Consider the following 15,367-nt stretch of genomic DNA (forward strand, 5'->3'; position numbering starts at 1 on the left):
ACCACACTCCTTATTCCATTCAGAAACTACTCATCTATCCCAATGTTTGCAAATGTGGAGCAGGATCAGATATTCTCACTGATATTTTCAATTCCATTGACTATTTCTGGCGCTAATATATGTGTATATATATATATATATATATATATATATATATATATATATATATACTTTTTTTGTTGTAGTATCTGAATTCCCAAACTATTGTGTTCATCAGGCTCAGGTTCAAATTTAGAAGATGTATGAAAATATTTTAAAAAATAGGAACTAAACTTAGGTTAACACAGAAAGCATTTATTGTTGCCGGTGGTAACTAACTTTAGGAAATGGAGAATTCTGAGAAAATGCAAAATAAAAATAAAATAAAGAGAAAAATAGAATATATTTGTTGGCTAGTAGCAGTAATCATGAAATATGATGAATACCAAATTCTACTTGAAAGGATATAATGTGGGAAACATAAAGAGGAGGAGCCTTGTGGAAATAGAAGTAGATGCATAACTCTATGTTTCTAAGATAAAGGGAGAAGCAAGGTAAGGTGGTCATTTTTTTAAGGATGGGAAGAAAATTGTAGGGTCTCTAAGAAATAATTTATCAGTTTACAACTCTACATAAGATTTGTCTGATCTTTTGATCTTAGTTGAATAATGAAGTAAATGTTGGGTGAAGAAATAAAATCATGACATTTAAATTCACTATCAAGTCTTAAAAATAAATTAAAACATTTTAAAGTTTTGTAAAGAAAACAAGCAATTCCTTATTCTACAAATGATAACTTGATAAGTAAGCAGTGTTTTTTAAATTAATTAATTAATTTATTTATTTTTGGCTGCTTTGGGTCTTCGTTGCTGCACGCGGGCTTTCTCTAGTTGCGGCGAGCAGTGGCTACTCTTCATTGCGTTGCACGGGCTTCTCATTGCGGTGGCTTCTCTTGTTGTGGAGCACGGACTCTAGGCGCACAGGCTTCAGTAGCTGTGGCTCGTGGACTTAGTAGTTGTGGCTCGCGGGCTCTAGAACGCAGGCTCAGTAGTTGTGGCGCACGGGCTTAGTTGCTCCGCGGCATGTGGGATCTTCCCGGACCAGGGCTCAAACCCGTGTCCCCTGCATTGGCAGGCAGATTCTTAACCACTGTGCCACCAGGGAAGTCCCCTCATTGTTTTTAATAAAAGAAAATGGTTGAGAATTTTAATATATAATAATTAATCCAGACCATAAATGAATGATACAATACACTCAAATTTTTAATATTAAGATCAATAAGCAAAACCTCATTTTATAACCTTGGCTAACAATCTCAACAGAAGTAAGACGTGAATAAAATATAATTATTTTATGAAATTTTGTTTTACTTCTTGTTTTTTGTAGTTATTTGTTCTTCAGGACAAATAAATAGTTTTATTTCCAAAGAATAGGTTTAAAAGGACTTGTGGCTTTTTTCACATTTTATTTGGCTTGAAGTGAACTGACAAAGCTAGATTATCAGGCATATTCAACTGTATAGCTTTTCAATAGAGTATAGAGTACAGAGCTCAATAGGAACAGACACGTTAATGATTTCTTGTTAAACAAATGTCACTCTCCTTGCTGTGACATTTTGTTCATTCTTTAAGTAATACCTGTAGCAACAGAGAGGGGTAATTATCCCTCTATTAATTTGAATTAGTTTCATGCTCAAAGAGACATCTAAAATCCTGTGTTAGTATGTCTTTTTTTTCTAGGGTACGCAATAAAATTAACTACTCTTTTGGAAATGCAAGTAATATTTAGACTACACAAGAGTACTTTTTCTGTTTCTTATAAATGTAAAAGAATTAAACTATATTTATACATATATGTAAATTATTCAGTGCATTACTTGAAGTAATTAAAAATGTCCCTGCCCTCAAGAAAGTGTGTGAAAGTTAATTAATTATTAGAGGATTGAGAGGGTACATTTTAAATGAAAACTGTTCTTATATATTCACATATATGATGTATAGTTTATATTTACATGATATACTCAATTCCTGTGCCTATGTGTTGATAACAAATGAGAAGTGTGCACATAGGTAGTATAAACAGGTTTGACTGGAATGGATATTTGAATCAAACGCCTATGGCTCATGAAAACCATGCTTCAACACACTTCTCTTGGCTCTTAAAAGAGTTAGATAATGATTAAATTTCCCACATAAACTTCAAACAATGCTATACAACATGGTTTTCAAAATTTAGTTTCAGATGACATTTGATGAGTGGTATTTGTCAGTCTCTCCTGGTTACAAGTAAAATACCAAGGGGGGTGTGCGTCAAACATATAACAAAAGCTCACCACCTGAAAACTAAGTGCAATAGTTGATAGCTTACAATTTCAGAGGGAATTCCCCATAACAGTAAATCCTGTAAAAGTAAAAAAGTGCATTAATGAAGAAGTGATACACAGCTTAAATGAGTGGACAGGCTATAGGTTGAAGAGTGATAAAGTTACTTTGAATTTTGGAAAACATAGTCTCCACAGATAATAGGAGGTGAGCCGGAGAAAGGGATAGGCGTAGCATCAGTGCCTGGTGGAATTTAGACTTTTTCATCATTGCCGACTCTTCTGATTGTCAGAGAACTATGTCATGGGAGGAAGAGGAGAACGAAGGGAATTCAATCCAGTAGAGCATTAGGAGTTGTGCAGCCGTGTGTCTAAGAAGAGAAGCAATCAATGCCCTGTGCTCAGAGAATAGCTCCAGCAACAAGCTGTGTACCTCTGGGTCTCAGGAGGTTGGCGCCTGCCATCAACAGCCTGTTGGTGACCAAACTCTGCTGCCTCTTCTGCTGCCCGCCCTGCCCCAGCCGCATGGCCGCCAAGCTCGCCTTCCTGCCTCCAGGGCCCACCTACTCGCTGATGCCTGAGCCCGAGTCCGGGCCCAGTGGGCCAGGGCCAGTTCCCCCTCGGGAACCTGCGGGCCTCGGCCGGCACCCCCCGGGGCACTGGAAACTCCACCTGCTGGAGCGCGCCGACTTCTGGTACAGCCAGCGCAAGCTGGACACCATCGAGGTCTTGGCGACCAAGAGCAGCCGGGGCAACCGCGTCTCTTGCATGTATGTGCGCTGTGTGCCCAGCGCCGGGTACATGTCTCTCTCCTCGCAGGGCAACGCGGTGGACCTGGGCCAGATGAGCAATTTCTACATCGGCCTGGGCACGCGCATCAACTGCAACATCTCCAACTACTCCGGCTGCAGCGTGAGCTTGGGCAAGCCCTCGGAGAAGAACCTCTACGCCCGACAGTGGCCTGGTAGGCCCTGCGCATCAAGTACAGCATCAGCCCAGACAGCGGCATCCTGTACGGGCAGAGCATCATCAGCACGGTGGCCACCGTGGACCTGGCCTCGTGCTACCAGCGCGCCATGGTGGTGCTGCCCTTCCCGCTCACCCTGGGCATGCACATCGCCTTCCCCGACACCAAGAATACCTACTGCTGTGATGCGTTCCCCAACACCTAGAAGGTGTCCCAAGATGCTCTGTGTCTTTATTCCTGTCCTGCTCCTAGGTTCTTCACAACCTTTTTGTTTCTGTTTTTTTGTTTAGATTCCATATATATGTGTTAGCATAAGGTATTTGATTTTCTCTTTCTGACTTACTTCACTGTGTATGACAGTCTCTAGGTCCATCCACCTCACTACAAATCACTCAATTTCATTTCTTTTTATGGCTGAGTAATATTCCACTGTATATATGTGCCACATCTTCTTTATACATTCATCTGTCGGTGGACATTTAGGTTGCTTCTATGTCCTGGCTATTGTAAATAGTGCTACAATGAACACTGTGGTACATGTCTGTTTTTGAATTATGGTGTTCTCAGGGTATATGCCCAGTAGTGGGATTGCTGGGTCATATGATAGTTCTAGTTTTAGTTTTTTAAGGAACCTCCATACTGTTCTCCATAGTGACTATAACAATTTACATTCCCACCAACAGTGCCAGAGGGTTCCCTTTTCTCCACACCCTCTCCAGCATTTACTGTTTCTAGATTTTTTGATGATGGCCATTTTGACTGGTGTGAGGTGATACCTCATTGTGGTTTTGATTTGCATTTCTCTAATGATTAGTGATGTTGAGCATCCTTTCAAGTGTTTGTTGGCCATTGTATATCTCCTTTGGAGAAATGTCTATTTAGGTCTTCTGCCCATTTTTGGATTGGATTGTTTGTTTTTTTGATATTGAGCTGCATGAGCTAAACAATTATCCTTTGAGAAGCCCACATAGGAAGAAGTGTCCTCAGGAAAGAAGCATGTTTCTATTAGAGGAAGAACATAAAAGAGATGCCCAGAGAAAATACTATGGAGACCATTCTGAAAGGACATATAGTGGAAACAGTTCAGGAATTTGAGACTCAATATTTGTTTTCTCTTTTCCCTTCTAGCATTCATTTTGAAATAAAAACATCACAAATGGAAAGCTGATATACACAAGAAGGAACACATGTTTAGATTACTCATCTTCCATGTGCAATGAAAAGTACTTATTAACTAGTGTTGGGGCATGCTGACACTCATGGTGGTTGATATGATTAGAAAGGAAAAAAATCATAGAGATGTAAAATTTCTCTAATGAAAAAGTTTATCTGAATCGGGGGTTAAAATCAGATAGTCATCTCAATATAAATGAATAATCTTTATAGCAGGTTTTATCTATATACATTTTGATAGGAGTATAAAGCTCCCAATACATCAGAAATTTAGTGTTTGAAGTTGATTAATTAGCAATTTAAATTTTAAAGTAAATTAAAACCCTGTAATTGAAAACTATACATTTTTAACTTAAAAAGACAAAGTAATGTTCATCATGAAGCAGTCTGACGAGTTCAAGTCCAGAGGACTGTGGGGATTCATTTCATGTAATGGATATTTTATAGACAGTTTTATTTTCTTTCAATGGCTTTATGGGAGATATTTCATTTTTCATTTCCCTTCATGTCAGTTAGAAAGTCATTAAATGAATATGTAATGATTCCTGATTAATATTTTAAGGCTCTAAATATTTTAACAATTCTGACAAAGCTATAAAACAACTTCTAATTATGTTAACATATAAAGTAAGGGGGAAAGGTGATAGAGCAAGGAAAACAATATTCAATAAATTTCAGGCCTATACGTTTAAATTACAATCATAAATTACTTAAATAATATCACATTATACGCTGAAAAATAACAATCAGCGGTACAATATTACCAAAGAATCACTGTGAGATAAATGTTAGCCTATGTTTCTATTAACATTATAGAAACATCCAATGGTCTTCTTGATATAGTAACAAATCCTGATGTTACTTCAGCTTACATATTGTTTGATACACAGAAATAATTTTCTGTATATTTATCGTTAAATGAAATATCTGTGAAATGTGTAATAAACAGTAACTGAAATAACTATTTTGATTTAAACACATCTTGATTAATTAGCATTTACTAATAATTATTAATCTTATGTATTATAAAATACCATTTAAGCTTTGCATATTTGAGCTGTTAGGTAAAGTATAATGACATAAAAAATATTAATGTAACCAAGAATCAGTGTAGCCTAATGGTTAAGATCACATACATTGTGCAATCTGTCAATGTCCAAATGCTATTTCTATGAATTCCAACCTTAAAACAGGGGCAAGTTAAAGCTTCTTGTGCCATAGTTTCCTATCTATAATATGGTAATAAGAGTACTTACCTGATAGAACTGTTGGGAGGATGAAATGATTAATACAAAAACATAAATAAATTCTCAGCTCACATAAACGTTCACTACTTTTGTTGCAGAGGGTCTGTTACCTCTGGGCTTTGGGCCCGATGAGATGGACAGAGCAGCAGAGGCGGGTGGAGGTGGGTGAGGCAATAATTAGTAATATCTGAGTTCTCCCAGTGCATGACGTAAGCTGGAGGGTGAGATAAGATCAATTTAATCTTGATCCTCTATTTCTAAATCCATTTGTACCCAGAACTGTGGTCACAAAGTCTGATTACAATTTCTGGATAGCAGCTTGTAATTTTAGCACAAGATTCATGTTGTGGTTTCTATAAGAAAATGAAACAGTTAAAACATGCTAATCATGCATTAACAAAATGCTCTCATTTTTGGTAGAGAATGTTAAAAAGATTATTCAGCAAACTTTTATTAATTAAAAGAAATATTATTAGTAGTAGGATTCTTAATTTATTTTACAGCGTCTATATGTCAACTACATTATAAATAAAGTATGAATATATGTTTATTTTAGTTTAGCATGATAATTTAAGCTCCGCTATGTAAATGTTTTTCTCAGAGGAACAAATATACTAAAATGTGAATTATGGACAGTTAAAACAGATGATACATGCTTTTTATTCCTTATTAGTTTGATATATTTCCAGTAAATTACAGTATTGAAATAAATTTCAAAATATTATTAGTAATTATGCATAAATATGAAGACTATATTCTGAAAATAAATTTATTATTTTATAGTTAGTTCTTATATTTATTCTTGCTTCATCACTTTATAAAGGTAAAAAAAAAACCAACAAAAAAGGGAATAAAATATTCTTTCTAAGTGTTAAGAGCAAATAAAAACAGATTTTTCATTTAGAGATACAATTTTCAGAATTAATTTCAATACTACTAAATCAGTGGCATCCAGTGTGCAGTATAATGCAAACCACATATTTTATTTAGAATCTTCTAATATCCACTCTAAAAAAACATAAAATGAAACCAATTACGTTAATTTTGGTAATGTAGTATGTTAAACGTAGTATATCCAAAAATTATCCCTTCAACATGTAACTTATGTTAAAATTATTCATCTAAGATCTGTAGGGTAACAACTGAAGTGTCCTAAGACGCTGTGTAGTAAGTAGTGGAAATGTAATGAAAACAAAAAGTATGAGTGCTAGTCTAGTGCCCTTACTAGTATATAATCAAACTACTATTACAGTAATAATCCACTTTCCGTTTTCCTTGACTGCTTCCAGTATAGTCATTTCGTCTCCTTAATGTGGCTTTAAACTGCCTTGCAACAGTTACCTACCTAACACCTACCACAGTGCTTAAACCTGGTAGCCACTCAAAGCCAGTTGTTCTCTGCACTTCCATAAGATACAGTGTATTTGGAAAAACGAACATGCATAATAAATACATGGATGATTTAAACTTGATTGTATGTTTATCTAATTTTAAAGAGCAAATATTTATTGGGCTATGAACAGTTATTACTAAGTTATTGTGCTTGGTAATCTGATAAATATACAAATGAATAAAACATAGTTTTAGCCCTTGAGGAATTTGTAATCTACTGATAAAGACTCAGTTGTTATATAATAGGGAACAAGAAAATTTAGCGCTTAGGCTAATAATATTTCCTAAAAATACAAGATTAGAGAGAACTAGCTTAATGCGGATCATGTGAAAGTAGTGTTGTCAGATTTAACAAATAACAACACAACATAAATGCCTAGTTAAATTTGAAATTTCAGGTAAACAACAAATATTTTAAGTACCAGAATGTTCCATGGGCTGTAACATGGACAAGAACTTATTTTTATGACTTCACACTTTATTCAAAATAAAAAAAGTGATTTATAAGTAATTTTTATAGTTCTTGAAAAAGGTAGATGAATATAATTTATTTCAAATCACTTCTCATTGACTAGTCTCTTGCTCAAGCTAATTTTGGATTTTGTGTGTGTGTGTGTGTGTGTGTGTGTGTGTGTGTGTTCTTTTAATTACAATTCAGATTTCTATAATAACAAAGATTTGACATTCATCAAAATTACATAGATTATTTTACAAATGATATGTGAATTCCCAGAAATTATTTTTTGTGAAATTGTTAAGATGTTGAATATTCATTACATTTTAATAAATTTAATATATATTTCAAAATTAACCTTGAACAAATTTAGTAAAATTAATAAATAAATTTCAAATTTAACCTTGAATTCTATCTTAAAAAATCTAAGTTAATTTCTTCTAAAAATACAGCAAATTTTGTTCTGTCAGATAGCTTTGAAAAATAAAAAAATAAATAGTTAAGGAGAATAAGGTAACAAATCTACTGCAAGCGTTTCAACGTACTTTTATTTTTAAATAGAGATTCCCAGAAAAATAAATTGTCTGAAAAAACATTTAACTTATGGAAAGCAGTTCTATCACCTTTGGTGATAGCTGTAAACCAAAATTTATATAAAAAATCTCGGGGGGACTTCCCTGTTGGTCCAGTGGTTAAGACTCCATGCTCCCAATGCAGGGGGCCTGGGTTTGATCCCTGGTCAGGGAACTAGATGCTACATGCCACAACTAAAAGCCTGCCTGCTGCAACTAAGACCTGGTGCAGCCAAAATAAATAAATAAATTTTAAAAAAGAAAAAGAATATCTCGGTTCCTTTCTTGAATGTGCATTCCTTAGGTTGTTTCTCTTGAGTATATTATCCATATGGCAGGTAGTTGACACCACTCTAATGAGTTCGAGGGTAGTGTAATTCTTTCTTTAAAAGATGATTGTGAGAAGTATCATTTTAGAAAGTTAAACAGAGAAAGGTAGCTGCATATACCTATTCTGTCATGAACTATTAAAGTGAGCCAATCACCATAGAATTTGATCAATTTTAAGTATCTGGTATCCATGTGATGCACATTGTTCCTTCTAAAATGTAAAACTGATATCACTCAATGCATCGATTAGTCTCAAGATGAAATTAAAACACGTTGTCATATTATTCATCAAATATCAACACACCCTGATCTCTTCTTGATAGCTATCAATCACTTAACACCATATTCATAAACAATGAACTCTCTACAGTGCCTTGAATGTACCTATAAAGATGCTTCTAACTATACCTGGAATGTCCTTTCACCTTTTCTCCATATTTGTGCCTAACTCTTATTAAATCTTCAGAACATTACCCAGAGGGTGCTTTCATGCATCCGTCTACCCAGCCACTCATTCAGCAACTATTAAGAGCAATCTATGTGAAAAGGTCTAGGGGCTGAATTGGTTGATACAATAAGGTAAAGCCCTTGATTTCACAAACCTTCTTTGCTAGTGAAGACAGATGACAAACAAAGATTAAATATGTTGTGTTACCTATGAAGGAAAAAGAAAAGATGAGGAATTAGGAATACAACAGGAGGCATTTCAGATAACACAGTCAGGGCTGGTTTCTCTGATGAGATGAATTTGTGCAGCAAACTGAATAATGTCTGAACAGATAACTGGATTTTTAGGTGAGAGCATCAAAGCAGAAAGAGGAGCCAGTACTAAGACCCTGAGAAGGATCAGCACAGGTAAAGACTAGGAAAGGAGTCAAAGTGATGAGGGAGAAAGAGCAGGAGAGGAGATGGGAGATCACATCAAATGGCCATGGTTAAACCTTCCCCATCTTCACCCCAGCCTTCCCCAACTGCTGGTGCCTTCACAGAACCCTGCAACATGCCAACCTCAGGTGTTACACACCAAGTAGCGAATGACTTTTCTTTTGGTCCCAGGAGATGGTGTTCTGCAGATCCTGCACTTGCCTTCTACTATACTCTCAGCTCTGAACTACCATTTTGTATTTCAGCCCTTGCCACACTGGCCACACCCTTCGTTTTTCGAACACTTATTAGTAACCACAGTTTTCTGCAAGGCACCATTGTGTGTCATGTGGAGAAGCAAGAGTGTTGCAGTTTTTTTTTCTTAAGGATATTTATAATTAGTATTTTCTTCAATTAAATATTATGTAAAGAAAGTTTTGCTTAGTTTCGTGTAGGTGATGCACAAAAACTGCCATGGGAGTTGAAAAAAGGGAGATTATTCCCTTCAACTGACTTTCAAGGTAGTTGCAGGGAGAAGTGGCAGCTCCCTGGAGTGGACCCAGGGAGTCTTGGGGGGATAGAAATGGCCTTTCTAAACGCTGAGGTTTGGGTGTACAGTTATTGCAGAGGAATGACCAAGTACCCTGAGTAGACTGTGAAATTCTGAAGTCTGTAATGTATCTTATACTTTGTCCCCCCAACTGTGAACTGACAATATCTCACCCAAAATATTCATTTGTATTGCTTCCGCTTTTGTCCAGCTCTCAGCCCTACAATTAATTCACTTGGTGGCAGTCAAACTGATATGTAAAATATACCTCATTACCTCACCTGTCCCCTGTGATTAAGATCTTCTCTTGGTTCCTCTTTACCCTCTAATAAAGTCTACAATTCTTAGACTGGCTTTCAAACCTTCCATGACCCAGCCCAGGCCTATCAACTGGTCTCTAGTTTACATTAATTTTTTTTTTTCACCTATCGTGCTTCAACCAAACTGGCTTTTTTTGTTTCCATAAACTGACCAAGCTTTGGGGAAACTTATGGCCCATCTACTAATCATTTCTTTTTCTTTTCCCAAGAATGTTCTTTCCCTTAAAATTTTCAAGCCAAATAATTTTTGTCCTTCATATTTCCACTTGATGGTGTTCTTCTTTACAACAATAAAAATTAATCACCTAGTCACTTCTATCCTACACCCTCTTTTAATCCTCTACATAAAGATTTTAACAGTTTGATGTGTTTTCTTGTTGTTTTTATTCACATCTTGTAATAAAAGCTGTATGAGAGCAAGAAATGTTGGTATTGATCATCACTCTTTTTTCTTTTGTTGGAACAACGTCTATTGTATAGTAAGCATTCAATGTATATGTAGGATAAATGAATCAGTGTTAAAAACGTGAATGAGTCGCATGGCACATGGTAGTTAAAAGGCGAGAGACAGATGAGCATTGGTATAAAGTTGAAAATTTATAAAATCCTCACATGGAATGAGTAAAATTGAACATAAATGACTGGAATATGGGGAAGTAAGGAAGGATAAGTTAGTGTGGGTTTATAGAGGATTGTGACTAACAGATTCATTTTTGGTTATGATGAATGTGAAAACATGTTTCTTTTGGTCCTTCTCTCTCTTAGTGCTGATTAGAAGCAGTTTGCTAAACCCTGTGAGCTGGGAAGTGAAAGAAGATACTTGTGAAGTAAGAGCTTTGGCTGATACTCCAGGGCAGTGATTCTGGCATTACTCTTTGGCTGATGGGGATAGATACTTCGAATGTGGCAATATCTTCACATACCTCTATTGAAAATTTAAGAGGCCAGATCAACAGGGGACTTAGGAAAATGAGGAAAACTATTCTTCCTTATGTTAAATTAATGTCCACAAGTCCCTTGTTATGCTACGTTTTAAAATCCATTGCACACTTCTAATTATAGAGTAATATTTTCCAGCTGCGCAATGTTCACCTACTAGTATCTATTATATTTGAAGTTTGGTTCTTCTGAGGGCGGGCGAAAAAGTGGTAAAGTTATTAAGCCTGGTTCTGGTAAGCCACAAACTTCTAAATCTGAAGCCTGTCTTTTTTTTTTTTTTTTTTTTTCCTTTAATTTCGACATCAGTTTTATACAAAAGGGATTTATATGCATGTTCGAATAATTTGTTAGATTTGAAATGTTCATGAACTTTCACAAGTGACCTAAGTTTGAACTTTTATTTGTAGTTAAGCCTTGCTAGAAGAAAGGCAGATCTCCTTCTAACTGAGAGATAATAAAAAGAATAGAGATAAAATAAAGACCTGCGAATAATTCATTCATGAATATGTGGAATGAGGTTTGGAGAAGGAAAGATAACTTTCCTCTACCAAGAGGCTGGCTCTGGGGAATCTGGGGATTTGTTAAGGTCACAGTGCCTGAAGGACATGGTAGACTCATACATGGTTTGGCTAATAATTAACTGATAAGCAAAGATGCTTGTACCTTCAGTATGAGGGAGTCAACAGTTTAGAATCTGAAATATGATTCTATGTAGGATTTTGTCCTTGATATGGAGACATTCCAATTAGCATAACTGTGGAAGATATACTAATAGGACTCAATATAGGAAATAGGTAGTTTGCCTGGATATAGATAGATTTGTAACCATACAGACTACAGAGAAAGAAACTAGAGAAAAACCAGTTTATGGTTTAGGTCTGTATCAGAGGAGTATAGGGGAATGTTGTGATTGATTGTCTTGGAGTTCAATAATATCCTGGGCTTTATGAGAATCAGAAAGTCATGAAGGGAACCAACCATATTGACCCAGTTATTAAATGCCAACTCTAATTCTCCACTTTGCTAAATTATTGTCAATGTAAACTGAAATATACTTCCTGAAGGTTAGGATTGGCAATAGGTTTTAAAACTTAAAAAAATGGTGCCTTTGGATATAGCAATTCCATCTTTTTGAATATACCCTTTATTTCAGTCTTTTATTGAAAATAACGCAAAATAGATGGTTTATGGAATCACTTTATATACAAAGACTGGCTAATATTGGTTTCTAATCATTAAGTATTATAAAATTAATGTAAATCTAATTTATTGACATAGAAATTTATTCGTACTATACTAAATAGTAAAAAAGTGAAAATTAATGCAAGTGAAAAATAAGAGATAATAAAAGCCCCCCTTTAGAATTTGACTAATGGAAGTGAACAGTTAAATGAGATGACTAAGGATGCCCAATACATTAATATTATCTCTTAATTAAAAAATATTTTTAAGACAAGGTTCATTGGTTTGTATAGTCCATTTTCTTGCCTGAACTACATCAGCAGTGCAAAGTCTGATTTCTGGTTTCAATTGCTTTGAAGTATTATAAAAAATTCTCAAAGCCATCTATGAAGCCAATCAGGGGCATAATCCTGTAGACTTTATTACTTTTTCTCATATTCTAATGTTTTCTTACAGATACCTAATTTATTAGCAATTTTATTGATTAAATTTATAAATATTTACATGTTATTAAAGTAGTTTTTAAAAAGACAATACTCTGTACACATAGATCATGAGTTTGCTACTATTTAATTAAAATATGTAATGGTAGTAAAATGGGTAATTTATATAGCTAGGTTTGGGAACAAACACAATTGATTCTTGCTAAATATATAACTCAAATAGTGTGAGAAAAACACATAGTTGTGCCAGAAGGAAAATTACTAATAGAGGATTCCAGTAAGGATTTGTTATAGAAGCTGGAAAGAGCATCGCTTATTCTAAGAGTTGGTTAAATTGAAGTAGGTAGAAGGAACTTCCACTGAAATTGCCGTTTAATAATAAAAAAAAATAACGTTAGCCTCTTCTGCCTCTGAAGGTAAGAAGTCATATCATATAACTGAGGAAAACACTTTCCATACTGATTATCTTTATGTTATCTTACAGAAGCAAGATCACTAACACTAGGAAGTAAAACATTATAGTTGGCCTCTGTTATAAGTTGTCCTTGCTTTCTTATCATGGTAACAGGCATTAATAAACAAAATTGCTATTTAGCTTTATTTCCAAGTTTCCTAAGGTAGTACGATCACAAACTTTAGGAAATTTCCTAAACAGGTTTATTTATTAAAATATATCATGGAAAAAGTAGGAGGCATAAAATGAAAGAAATGTGGATCAATCTCTGTTTATCCACAGGGAAGTTTATTTAACCTCTTTGAACTTCTATGAAAAATGGAAAATAGAAACTATTACATAGAGTGATCATTAAGCTTAAACATGGTATTATCTAAAATAAATGGTTCCAGTAATATGAGTTAGAAGACATTTGAAATGAGGAAAGCATTACTGATTTTTGAGAGTTCAACTATAAAATGGATGCATGATAGAACTGAGAAGTAATGTTGAGTCACCTTAAATAGATTAAATGCCTCTCAGGGCAGCAAAATCTTCCTTTAATATGATTTAATATATAGAGAAAGCCAAGGTTTTAATACCTCTATTGTATCTAATGTAATGTTTCTCACATTTAAGTAATGGAGTAACCCTTTTTAAAAACTCAAAAATAACCCAAACAAGAAAGACAGTCAGAAGGTACCCAGCGTCAATTTAAATATATTGTTAAAATATATTTTAATTAAATATATTTAAATCTAGATTTGATATGAACCAATTATGATCGTAGCTCATATAAAACAAACAAAACACCCCCAAAACTAAGCAATAAAACCCAAGAAACAAAACAAAAAGATAAAAAGTAAGTATGCAAATGATATTCAAACAAAACTATGTTTGGTCCATTTAAGATGGCATAGAGTTAGTCTCTCCACTCTCCTCCAAAAATAAGTATAATCTTTGGAAATAATGCAAGAGAAAACTGAAAGAGAACTCTGAAAAGTAGAAAGAGGATGGCAAATCGCCTAGGGACCAAAAAATGGGAGGAACAGCATAGTGGGAAGACATCTTAGAATCTTTCCTACATTCTGAAAGTTAGTATGGTAAATGGAAGAAGACAACCCTAGTCTGGCATTTCTGACCCCCTACCTAGTGACACAATGTGGCCCCAGCAGACTCAATCATCTGCTGGACTGAGTGAGTGTCCTGACAGCAGTACCAGGCAAGCATGGCAATGAGCAAGAAGGATTGATTGGGTACTTTGCTGACGCTGACGATTAGGAGCCAGAAGAGCACTCTCCTTCCCCATCACACCTGAGACTCCCCTAGTGCACCCTGTGACATTGTGCAGCCAGGGCACTGGGAAGGGTGACTTGACTTCCACAAATGCCCATAAAGAGCTCTTTGTCCTCCACCAGCCAGGGAAGACAAAATCAGGGGAGTATTCTGCCACAAGCACCTGCTAGTGAAGCACTTCCATTTTTGTGAGTTGGACACTCTTATCCCACGTATAGGCAATGATTGGTCTGGCTTGGAAGAGCCCCTTCCACTGTCTTAAGCAGTGTGGACAAAGACCATCAGCAGGAGGTCAGCCAACAGACCAAAATAATAACACGGAGGCTCTGAAAATTGATTGTCATAGTCACAATAGCCCACAAAAGTAGGCCCTGACCTGCATGATAAAGCTAAATAGGGTGAATGCCTGCTAAACTAAACTAACTAACTAACTAACTAACTAAATAAATAAATAAAATAGGACTCAAACTTCTCAAATAACAGTCAAAATGTCCAGGATATAATTGAAAATCACCCATTTTGCCAAAAAATAGGAAAAACAAAGCTTGAATTAGAAGTTCTGCCATTTCTGCTCTACTTGAACTATTGTCAATTAGTTTTGAAGTTGTTCTTTAAAAACAATACTTGCTGTATTGAATAAGTCCACCTGTCTTTGTTTCTCATTATTTACAAACAATTAAAATAATACTACCTGCTATGAATATAAGGAAGATGCAAATATTAAAAATTATGATATCATAGTCTAGGTTAAAAGGACTCAATATGCGTGTTTTTGTCATATGTGAGTATCTGATTAGGTAGCTAGATTAGCATAAAAATGAGAATGAAAACTTAAATAAATCTATAGAAATTTTGCATATTCTAGAAATATATCCTTGTATGGCTCTTGGAGAAAATGTACTTTGA

At 35.2% G+C, this 15,367-nt stretch overlaps 1 pseudogene across 1 annotated transcript; it reads left to right on the plus strand.

Moving 5' to 3' along the window:
* Positions 1-2,093: 2,093 nt before the first annotated feature.
* Positions 2,094-7,112, plus strand: LOC309623541 (alpha/beta hydrolase domain-containing protein 17A pseudogene; annotated as a pseudogene). Its single transcript has one exon. The product of its transcript is annotated as an alpha/beta hydrolase domain-containing protein 17A pseudogene (transcript).
* The last annotated feature ends 8,255 nt before the right edge of the window (positions 7,113-15,367 follow it).

Source organism: Balaenoptera borealis (assembly GCF_965194805.1).
Source record: "Balaenoptera borealis genome assembly, chromosome: 2".
Taxonomy (NCBI): domain Eukaryota; kingdom Metazoa; phylum Chordata; class Mammalia; order Artiodactyla; family Balaenopteridae; genus Balaenoptera; species Balaenoptera borealis.